Raw genomic sequence first — 12,687 nt, forward strand, 5'->3', positions numbered from 1 at the left:
GATGATCAAGGATTGTGGATATGTTGTGGGTTTCTGCAAATTGATGAACTACTGAGTGCCGAGTTCTGTGAATAAGCTTCGATCTAGAGAATTGTTATGTAGACAGATGATGTTCTCAGTCATCGATTTTTAGACTTATTTATATTGTCAGAATAATGAACACATTGATCCCAGTAAGTGTGACGGTTTCTTGAGTGAAAGAGTGGAAGTGGGAGACCGTGGTAAAATCAGTTCCATGTCGTGTGGAGACTTGGTTGATCGTCCACCCACTACTTTGCTAAATCCCTCAACCGTTTGCACGACTTACTCACATTTCTCATCGTGGATGAACACACGTGCTGTAGGCTGCCAGACCAAAACCCTGATTGATATCCCCCATGTGACGTGATTGATGTCTCACGGACGTGGAGTCTGCAAAACAGACGTGTATTTGATTAGTCAGGCGTTGACTTGATTAGACAGTGAGGCTAAGTTTTGTTGAATTGAGCATGATTGATGAATGCTCAGTGATTCATGGATTGAACATGTTATAGTTCTTGAATGATATTGATATTGCTCGTCTGATCAAATATTGTAAATTCGATGAACTGTTGAATATTCATAGTTGGACCAATATTCGAGAAATTGAGCAAGTATTGCTCAATAAATTACTGAATATTGATAGTTGGATCAATATTCGAGCAAGTATTGCTCAATTCGATAAATTACTGAATATTGATAGTTGGATCAATATTCGAGCAACTGATCAAGTATTGCTCATTCGATGAATTACTGAATATTGATAGTTGGCTCAATATTCGAGCAACTGAGCAAATATTGCTCATTCGATGAATTACTGATAACGTGACCCAATAAAATATTAATTAAAATATTGATAGTTGGACCGAATATTATATAATTAATCGAAATGTTGATTGCTGGGTCAACATAGATTTATTAGTGTTTGAAACTGCTCAAAATCATGATTTGCATAAGCATTTGTTCAAAACCTTAATTTTTGATCAATTGTTCGTCAATTGATGAATTACTGAAAATAGGTCACCGAGTGAAGGAAGGACCGAACACGTGGGATGATGGACGACCATGTGGTTCCCAAGTGCTCGAATGAGCGTGCACCAGTCCTTTGTTGACTGGTTGGTGAAAGGATGATTAAATGTTGGTTTAATCACTTATTAGAATGGTGCTCGTATGAGCATTAGGTGATAAAACCTAATTATGAAGAAGTCAGGGACCGTCCAAGGGAGAATAGAACTGGCCCTTGGTGGTGTGGGACCAGATGACGGTCGATTGAGCAAACTCCAAGTTGGTTGGAAAAAGTTTGGACCCAATATGGGCAATTGAGCAAATTAGGTCAAAATTCTAAAGAAGTGTGGGACCGACTCCTTGCAAGCCTTAGGAACGGACTTGGTCGGTCAAGGAAGCATGCCCGTATCACCATGATGTCTGTGTCTCAGTCCTGAGAGTTTTGGTATTTTCTGGTGTGCGTTTGAGCAATTTTCTGGATTTTCAGAAGAGTTTGATCTTTGACTGAAATTCCTGATTTTGCTCGAATGAGCAAGTAGAACCTTGCCCGTTTGATCATTATTTTAATAATACTGAAATACTAATAATATTTTAATATTTTCGTGAATATCCTAGTCGGTCATGTGACCATTTGACTTTTTGGCTTTTGCGTGGTTTGAGCAATATTTGAGAAAATATGGAAAAACCAGGGTTTTTGCTCAAATGGAGGAGTTTCATGAGCTGAGGGAAACAATAATTATGAAAACAAGGGATTGCTAGGTGTGGGACCGGCCACGGCTAGGGCATGGCCGGACGACTAAGTAGCCCGGTCCCATGACACTTTCCCTTATTTTTTATTATTCTTCATGAAACCGTGAAAATATGGAGAAACCGTGAGTTTTGCTCAAACAAGGAAAGGTGTTCGAATGAAGGAGTCTTCATGAGATTATGAAAATAATAAAATAAGAGAAATAAAGGAATAGGTGTGGGGGAACGGCCGGCAAGTGGGCTCAGTCCCTAGGCACCTCTTTTATTTTTTTTTTATTATTTTCTCTCTCCTATTTTGCGTGGGATTTCCTCGTTTGTCCATATTTTTGACTGCTTGTTCGTGCATTTGGGTGCTCGTTCGTTCATCATCGTTGAGTACACTTGCACTATTTTCTTGGGGCTTACTCGGTGATAGTCCAGATACCCGATTGTTGAGTAATTATTACTAATTCATGAAATTCAGCGGAGAACGTTTCATGAAACAGAGTAATAATTATGAATTGTGCATCTAATAGATTATTTTCTAGGAACTCAGTGGATGAATGTTACGATAGCATTAATCTATTGTAGAATCTAGATATGAGATAGTTGAAGCATCATACTCGTTCTGAAAGGTGCATAGTCAGGGAACACCGTATAACGTCGACGTCCTGAAGGCGTTTATACCTATAACAAACAATTATGTCTAGAGATCCGCCTGAATCTATACAATTAATCTATGCATAGTCAGGGAACAACGAGTATTGTCGAGGTCCTGAAGGCGTTAAGCTCTCTAACAAACAATTATGTCTAGAGAACCGCCCAAACATTATTCTATATAGAGGTGGGTCTCTCTATGTAGTCAGGGAACAACGTGTATCGTCGACGTCCTGATGGCGTTAAGCCCTCTGACAAACAATTATGTCCAGAGGACCGCCCAATCATTTTATTCTACATAGAGGGCATGATGAAATGTGTAGTATCGAACGCTCAACCAGGGAGGCAATTCGAGAAACATATTCATCACGACTCTGAGAGGAACGCTCACTCAGTCAGAGATCGTGAAAAGGTTCACGGATCGTAAAATATGAATCGTCACATGCATTCTTGAAACCGAGTCAGAAACATGCAGTATCATGATTTTACGATTTTTACCTTTGTCGAAAATCCACCATCAGCACTTTTCCAGTTGAAACTCTTTTGGAGAAGTAAGATTGTAAATCGTGGAATAATCAGGACTGTTAGGAGGACAAGTGTGACTATCAATAAAGAAGTTAAGACAACCTTCACAGAAATTTTTCTTAGGACAATAGTCAAGAGTAGCCATCCATGCTTTAGTTAACTCACTAACCTCCTCATCAGAACTTTTGGAAGTATCATGGACACTTCTATATCCCTTGGAAAAAGTTTCATTATCATAGTTTTTCTGAATTTTTCTATCCCTTTTATTGACTGAATAATCTTTCTTTTTAGACTTTATTTTACTCTGTCTGAGAGTCTTCTTTAACTGTTGTATAAATAGTGAAATAGTTGAATTAAAGCAATTCTCATTTCTTGTATCAATCAATTTAGGATGTCGAGACTTTTTATCAGATGTAGCAACAGAGTTTACTAGCAAGTGACGTTTTTCTCTTTGACATAGTTCAAGATCGAAAATCTTTAGCTTTCCAACAAGAGTATTTCTGAAAGAGTATCAAGGTTATTTCCTTCAACAATGGCATGCTTCTTAGAATCGTATCTGGATGGCAGTGATCTGAGAATTTTCATCACAATGTCATTTTCAGGAATAATCTTACCCAACACAAAAGATGCATTAACAATTTCAAACACTTTGTGATTAAACTAATCAAATGAATCTTCATCTGCCATACAAAGGTTTTCGTAGTCAGAATTTAGGTTTTGAATCCTAACTTCTTTTTCACAAGTATTCCCTTCAAATACCGTTTCTAAGATATCCCAAGCATCTTTAGGCTTTGTGCAAGTAGCCACATGATGCTGGAGCTCTGGGATAATGGCATGGATGATGGCATTTAATCCGTCGGAATTTTTCTTTGCAGCAAGAATCTCGGCAGCATCATATTTACCAATACCCTTTGGAACTGTTACATCACCTTATGTAACTTCCGGAGGATAATAGCCGTTAACAACATAAACCCATGATTGAAAATCACGCGCTTGAAAAAAGGCACGCATAGACAATTTTCCACCATAAGTAATTTGATTAATCGAAGACTGGTGGTACGTTTATAGAGATAACACTTTTGTCCATATTCAGATCGCTACAAACACAGACTTATGAGGTCTGATAGAGCATAACTCGGTCAACCTCGCATGCGTTGCTATCTCAAGCATGTTTGTCAATGTTAGTGATCAAAACTATGAGTCTTGATTTCTAGCCTACATAGCTAAGTCTCGGAGTAGGATAAAAAAGTGTAGTTGAGCTCAAGGACTTCATGGCGATTCATCATACAACGACGAAGATCTATACAAGGAACCGTGGAACTTCATCAACAAAAAGGTATGTGGATATTTGAACTTATCTATCACTCAAAATTCTATCTCTTCTATCTCCTACTTCTTATGAGACAAAAGTCGTATGCTATATAGACTAGATCATACACATTTGACATTTCGAGCTGAGCATTCGTTGCTTATCTTTTTCTCGAAATCGTGTGTTGGTAAAGCGTTTAGCTTTGATAAAGTTTATCTTCACCTAGTGACGAAAGTCATGAGAAGTTTCAATCACTTTGAGAATTGCTCTGACGTGAATCGGTCTGTGAATAACGGCTACATAGCGTCCTATGAGAATGTCTCAATGATTGAAATGAGAGTTTAGATTACATAACCATGTATTCCTTGAACCGAAGTTTTCGAACTTTGTTGATCGAGAGAAATCAGAAGGATTGTGGAATTGGCTTGCCAAGTCCGCGAACTGTCGGAAGTTCTCGACCGAGAATTTCTGCTGGATTTTTCAAAACTCGTTTGTGTGCTAAGTCCGCGAACTCAGTCCGCAAACTGGCGGAAGTTCTCTTTCCGAAAATTTCTGCTGAGTTTGGAAAACTCAACCGGTTTACTTAAGTCCGCGAACTTGTTTGTGAACTTAAGAGGTTATGATCTAAATATGTGATTTGAACATGAAACTTAAATTACTAAGGAATGATTTATGCAAACCGTGGCTATAAAGTTCATGAGCCGATTCAATCGAATCAAATCATCTTTGTTTCAATTGTGTCTTGTGTAGTTACATAAGATCTCATAACAATTGAACAACTCTTTAGCTAGTTCATTTGAGTCACTTGAACTAGTTATGGTGAAGAAGAACAAGGTTAATATGAAATATCCATATGGTTAACCCTTTGGGTTACTATGTTGAACCAACATACACGTACACGTTTGGGCATGGTTTTCATAAACCCAGTAAACGTCTACCCAAGTGTGTGTGACAATCTAAGTTTTCGATCTAACGGTTGAGAAATATTAGCTTGAATGTAAATCAAGTTTTCATCTAACGGTGAATATGAATTGCTTTGTAACTAAAGCAAAACCCTGATTTGAAGGCTATATAAAGGAGACATCTAGATTTGAGCAAAACTAATCCCCACACGTCTGTGTGATACTAGTGCGCTCGCTAGAGTCGATTCTCCTTTAACCTTTGGTTTTCTTCTCTAAAACCAGGTTAACGACTTAAAGACTTCATTGGGATTGTGAAGCCATACCGATACTACTTTTATCGTAGTTGTGTGATCTGATCTTGCATCTTCTATCTTACGAGTACAATCGATTAATTGTCTTGAGATCGTGAGAGTTCTCCGATAAGCAAGATAAAGAAGTCACAAACATCTTCGTCTCACTGTTTGTGATTCCTCGACAAACCGCCTGTGTAGTCAGGAAGGATTGTAGTGAGGTGATTGATTAATCTAGGCTATTCTTCGGGAATATAAGACCGAATTATCAATTGGTTCCTGTTCACTTTGATTTCATATCTTAAGACGGAACAAAACCTAGGGTTTATCTGTGAGACACAGATTTATCCTTTGATAGACTTTCTGTATGAGACATATTTTTTTATTATCAAGTCTGCGATTTTGGGTTGCAGCAACTCTTGGTTGCGGGTGAGATCAGGTAAGGGAATCAAGTGCGTAGTATCCTGCTGGGATCAGAGGCGTAGGAGTACAAATGTACCTTGGATCGGTGGGAGACTGATTGAGGTTCAACTATAGTCCAGTCCGAAGTTCGCTTGGAGTAGGCTAGTGTCTGTAGCGGCTTAATACAGTGTGTATTCAATATGGACTAGGTCCCGGGGTTTTTCTGCATTTGCGGTTTCCTCGTTAAAAAAATTTGTGGTGTCTGTGTTATTTATTTTCTGAATTATATTTTATATAATTGAAATAATACAGGTTCTGCGTTCGTGATCATCAATTGGAAATCCAACCTCTGGTTGTTGATTGATATTGATTGATCCTTGGACATTGGTCTTTGGTACCGACCAAGTTATCTCTCTTTGATAAAGACTCGCAGATTTCTATTTGCTTGAGTAAAGATCTGTTGATGGTGGTTTTTAGACAAGGGGTAAAATCGTAAAACCTTACGCACAGCATGACGTCACTGGTGACGCTAAGCACATTTATTAGAACATTTAATGCACTTATGTAAAAAATTACCAGGGTATCTTTTTTTTTCAAATACTAAACCAGGGTTTCGATACACAAAACCCTAAGCCGCACAATCGATGCGCATCATGGCAACTATGCCAAAACCAAAGCCGCACAATCGATGCGCATCATGGAAACTATGCCAAAACCAAAGCCGCACAATCGCTGCGCATCATGGCAACTATGCCAAAACCAAAGCCGCACAATTGCTGCGCCTCATGACAACTATGCCAAAACCAAAGCCGCACAATCGTTGCGCATCATGGAAACTATGCCAAAACCAAAGCCGCACAATCGCTGTGCATCATGACAACCATGCCAAAACCAAGCCGCACAATCATTGCTCTTCACGGCAACCGTGCCGAATTCGAGCTGCACAATCATTGCGCCACACGCGCCATTGGCACATGCCAAGCGACGCTTGCGACCTAGCATGCCAAGCTGTGCAAACCTAGGGCCAAGCCTCCACCCGTTCCATTGGCACATGCCAAGCGACGCTTGCGACCTAGCATGCCAAGCCGTGCAAACCTAGGGCCAAGCCGCCACACGCTCCATTGGCACATGCCAAGCGACGCTTGCGACCTAGTATGCCAAGCCGTGCAAACCTAGGGCCAAGCCGCCACACGCGCCATTGGCACATGCCAAGCGACGCTTGCGACCTAGCACGCCAAGCCATGCAAACCTAGTACCAAGCCGCCACATGCGCCATTGGCACATGCCAAGCGAAACCCTTGGAACCTAGCATGCCAAGTCGTCCAAACCTAGGGCCAAGCCACCACACGCGCCATTAGCACATGCCAAGCGACGCTTGCGACCTATCATGCCAAGCCGTGCAAACCTAGGGCCAAGCCGCCACATGCACCATTGGCACATGCCAAGCGGCGCTTGCGACCTAGCATGCCAAGCCGTGCAAACCTAGGGCCAAGCGGCCACACGCGCCATTGGCACATGCCAAGCGATGCTTGCGACCTAGCATTCCAAGCCGTGCAAACCTAGGGCCAAGCCGCCACACGCGCCATTGGCACATGCCAATCGACGCTTGCGACCTAGCATGCCAAGCCGTGCAAACCTAGGGGCAAGCCGCCACACGCGCCATTGGCACATGCCAAGCGACGCTTGCAACCTAGCATGCCGAGCCGTGCAAACCTAGTGCCAAGCCGCCACACGCGCCATTGGCACATGCTAAGCGACGCTTGCAACCTAGCATGCCGAGTCGTGCAAACCTAGTGGCAAGCTGCCACACGCGCCATTGGCACATGACAAGCGACCCTTGGAACCTAGCATGCCAAGCCGCGCAAACCTAGGGCCAAAGCCGTTGCGCGCGCCATTGGCACATGCCATGCAACACTTGCATTTTGGCATTACCACCTGCACCCGACGCGCAATCTACAGCCAAGGCATTCCACACAAGCCATTGGCACATGCCATGCAACCCTTGCACTTTGGCATGCCGCGCCTACATCAAAGGCCACGATTCCTCTCAAGATGCAAAATCTCGACCGTCGAAGGTCGCCACTGAGCCGGCACATCTCTCAAGCTCAACTTATCAAACACCAGCGACATGCTACACCTTTTCCACGAAAACGCTCGAGACATCAATACATGTCACAAACTTGGGGATGCTCTTTAGGGTTTTGGTTTGGCGGTTTACAGCGTGCGGCATACACAAATGCTTGTTTCAAGACAGTGTATTAAGAATAAAACGGTTAGTAAATGCATGAAGTAATGGTGAAACGCTCTTTGATTATGGAACATCAATTCCATCAATACCAGGCGTTACCACCTCTTCCCATTTAACTCATCCGTTTATTTTTCTTACAAGGCTAGAGTACGTTTCACTTAGACTTGTATAAATAGGTCTTACCTATTTCCACTAAGACAACAAGTTTTTGGTCAGGAGAAATACAATACTCAGAAAGGAAACTTTTCTAGCGTTCCCAAAGGATTTCACCTTCTGATACAAGTCAAGTACTACTCTTCCAGAACTGTTCTGGTCTCAACACTCTCTTCGCTTACCTCCCTAAACCAGCCCTTCTCCTCCTCTTTGTGACCGAAGCAAATCTGGAACGACCATTTCTTAGTTTAGGCCGGAGTTGTACAGATTGATCTATCGAATCTAAAGTACTCCCGTGCAGTACATTTGTTTATGGTTTAGATTTGTTTCTCATTCACCTACCGAAATTACCAAAATCGGCAGAAATGATATTCACCCATAAACAATTGGCGACCACAGTGGGAGATCAATCTCTCAGTTGCAAAGTTAATTCACGGTTCCGATATTTCCTTCCTGCTACATCACTTGCCGACCTTAGCAACACGGAAAACACCCCTTTCAGCGTTACACCACCCGTCACCAGAGCCAGAGCCGCCTCCATTCCGAATGCTCCTGTGCAATCCGCTAACCCGAGTGGTATAGAAGGTACTCCTTCAAGTGTTACACCACCATTCACCAGAGCTCGAGCCGCCGCTACTACCCCTAACGCTTCAGCAAGCGCGTCACCTCTGACCGCCACCCGAACAACGTCTGCTCCACCACTAAGGTGAGAAAACAGGGGAGGCAGACCTTACATCACCATCGCCGATTTGATGGAGAGACAAGAGGTTCTTGCTAGGGCCCACACAGACATGGTTTCAACCCAGAAAGAGGTGCTTGTTTTTCTCAAAGCCTTAACGGAACGGCTTCCACGGGAATTACGTCAACCCGAGTCAAGGACAGACACTCCCAACAACCCCGAGGTCAACATCTCAACCCTGTGGGGACTACGCTAACCCAAGTCAAGGACACATACTCCCAATGACCCTGCAGACAGCACCTCAGCAGAGCGCACTGACACAGGCGAAGAAATTCGTGTTGGAGCCTCAATAGCAAGAAATCATCCGTCCAACTTTGTCACACGAGAAGATTTGGAACGGCTTCTCCAGAATCGGATAAAAAACGACGAGACGGATATGCATCAACACCAACCTCCTTACCCAATTGAGATCCAGAGAATTCCCCTCCCAAGAGGGTACTCGTCCCCTCAATTCGCTTTATATGATGGAACCGGCAATGCACGGGAACATATCTCGCGATTCCTGGAGGCCTTGGGAGAACATGAGTACAACCACGTTATCCTCCTAAGAGAGTTTTCAAAATCGCTTACCGGAAGGGCATACACGTGGTACAACAGTATCACACCAGGAAGCATCCGCAATTGGGGTGAAATGGTTACGTCATTGTACATGAAATATTTCTTCATGTCTGAACAAGTCACTCTCTCGGATCTAGGGAGGATGTTCCAAGAAAATGACGAACATCCAAATGATTTTGTCAAGAAATTCAGGATCCAAGCACTGGACTGCCACGATCCGAATGTGACTGAACATCAACTGGTGAATTCACGCATCAACGGCATGACTCCCATATACTGCTCCTTACTGGAAAACCTACGATTCCAGACGTTCTCTGAACTCCATGAAGCTGCCAAACGATCAGGCACGACATCACCAGATTTATTAGAAAGAACCAGATCATCCATAGGTGAAGAGGTGCGTGAAGTTCGGAGAAGTGCGTGCCTCCTCAACAAGCCGCACAACACCGGCCCCTCCTCTGTAAGTGTGGTGGACGAAAGAGGGAAGAGGAAGGCGCCGATGATGGACCAATACCCTAAACGCGCGACCCCGGCACGACGGGAAGCTCCGCCACGGAAAGCTACGACTAAGGATCCCGGATCCCGTCATGAAACAAGAGAGGACGACCTAGACTTCCTGTTTCCAGTCGAGGAAGTAATCGAACTCTTAGAAGCGTGGGTTCAAGATGATGTCATCAGACTGCCACCACTCAGACGCCCACCAACCGAGGCCGAAATGGCAAATCCCAAATACTGCCACGACCATAGATTCGTCAGTCACCCTACCAACGACTGCAACAAATTGAAGCACATTGTCAAGGAAAAGGTGGAAGCAGGAGATCTTCGTCTAGGAAACAAAGGAGTACATAGGGACCCGCTCCCCGTAAGGAATTGTGGAATCTCTGGGGACTCCGTACATGAAACCGTGCAGTCCATAATGCAGCACGTATGAAATCCTCTATTTCTCCAGGGAACAACGCCAAGACATTTTCGCGGCCCTCAACCACGTAGTCTCTGGAAAACGGCTTCTTCCCGCTACAGAAGCCGCACCAAAGGCGCAAGTGTTCCCCAATGATGCTACTGAGAAGCGCAACTGGGGACTTCTAACTATGGTCCATTTGAAGAACACCGAGTTCAACAACACACTAAGCGACGCGGCCTCAGGATTCAACATTGTTGCTTTTAAGACACTGAAAGAAGCAGGAATAACAAAGAAAGAGGCTGTCCATTCCCCATCAGTTATCAAGGTCCTTGAGGGAAGAAACCTAAACACACCCGGCTATGTCAATCTCGAAGCCAGCGTGGGAAATACTGCAACATATGGGAGGTTCCACATTGTCAAATAATTGAGTTACGACATGGTCCTGGGACTCCCGTGGATACTCGACAACAAGAAAAAACTAGGGACATCCCCTCTGCCCGTATCAACGCCCGAAAGAGTATCCAACAAGCCGTCCGACTTGTTGCTGTGTCAACAACCTACTGACGAAACTCAATTGCTTGGAGGAAGCCTGACGACGCTATCTCACGAGCTCCAAACTCAAGTAAGTCTGATTGAACAACCCACTATACATTCATTCATTTCTCGTCATAACCCGTCATGGGGACTCAACACGATTACCGAGCGCGATGCCCTCAAAAGGTGTGAATGGAACGCCGGGCCCTTCAAGCGTTTCGCCAAGGACTTGAAAATTTCCCTCGAAGATGACAAAAACAGGAACCGAGCGATTGCACAACAACCAAACCCGTTCCAGATCGGAGATATGGTGGTCAGGGCTTCCTCGTTTCAAGTCGGAAAGATGATAGTGAATATGACGGTTCGAAAGATCCCTCCTGAAGGAAAGGAGGAAAAACCATATCTGGTGGCCGACATCCTTCTAGGCGGTTATTGCAAGCTCATCAACACGGACAAACTGGAAGGTGTGGTGGTCCACTCACGATGGCTCGAACCCTTCAGTACCTGAAATGCCACACTACCTCACTTTCCGACATCCATTCTTTGATATTTCCTTCAGCAATTTCCCTTTTCACCGTTACAATTGTTTTACCCCGAGATAAATGCACCACTTGCATTTATCCAGAAGGGTTCCAGTTTTGTTTTACTAATAAATCTTATCTTTTCCCTCCAGTAAAATCTCCGAATAAAAAAAAAATTCCTTTTTACCCATCCAAACTAATCCGAAATCAAAACCATACCAAGAAGACCACTTTCAGTCAACTGGATGCTCCAATAAAGACAACAAGGAAATCAAGACAATCCTTTCCGATAGAAGTCTCGGGTTTATAAGTTTTATTCAGTATGAAGCCACAAGAAGTTCAGCATGGATACAAAAAGGGGGATTGCAAAACGTCAAAACAACTAAGCGACAAGAAAAAAAACAGCAAAAGAGAAAAACTATTCGCCAGCAAAGACTCGAATCCCTGGCTCCCCTATTTAAGCTGCTTCAGACACTTTCCCCAGCAATCCATCGGGCAGCAAAGATTCCACAAGAAAGGCGTGTCAACAACAACTGCCTCCATGTCCCACCGGGACACCGTTCCAGCAGCAACGATGTCCAATCCCTTCCTGGCTTCCGCTCCAACAGTTGATCTGATATGCACCACCATGATTTCCCCAGCATCTCCAACAAAATTTCCGGCGTACGTCTCAGAAACTTTCTCAGTAGCCTTTTGAGGAAGATCCCCTGACTCACCCATGTCAGAATCCATAGAAGTCTGGGATTTCGCCTGTATCTCGCATGGGTAGACGGAAGGAATATCCTGGATGATTCTTCTGATTTCGAAAAACAGTGACCCGATCCTGTCCAACGACTCCTCATGATAGGAGGACCGGCCTCCATCAACCCCACGACATCTCTCCAAAGACCTGGCGGTGCCACCATTACTAGGAGAGGCCATCACGGTATCAAGAGAAGAACAAGGTTTACCCTGCCTACAATCACTGGAAATAGGAAGACGACGCAATTTCACCAGCAGTAAATATATATTATACAAACCCTAAAAAAGAAGAAATGACGGGTGTAACGCTTCCGGATTTTGAATAATGAAAGAATGTCTTGATTAAAGCCGTGCGTGAAGGAATGCAATCGGGCCCACAAGGAAAAATCTCGCCACTCCCAAAGCATACACATCTCCCTTGCTAACACCGGCTCTACCAAGCGCCTACTTTCCAACCA

The sequence above is a fragment of the Papaver somniferum genome, chromosome 7 (assembly GCF_003573695.1).
Source record: "Papaver somniferum cultivar HN1 chromosome 7, ASM357369v1, whole genome shotgun sequence".
In the NCBI taxonomy this organism is placed as follows: domain Eukaryota; kingdom Viridiplantae; phylum Streptophyta; class Magnoliopsida; order Ranunculales; family Papaveraceae; genus Papaver; species Papaver somniferum.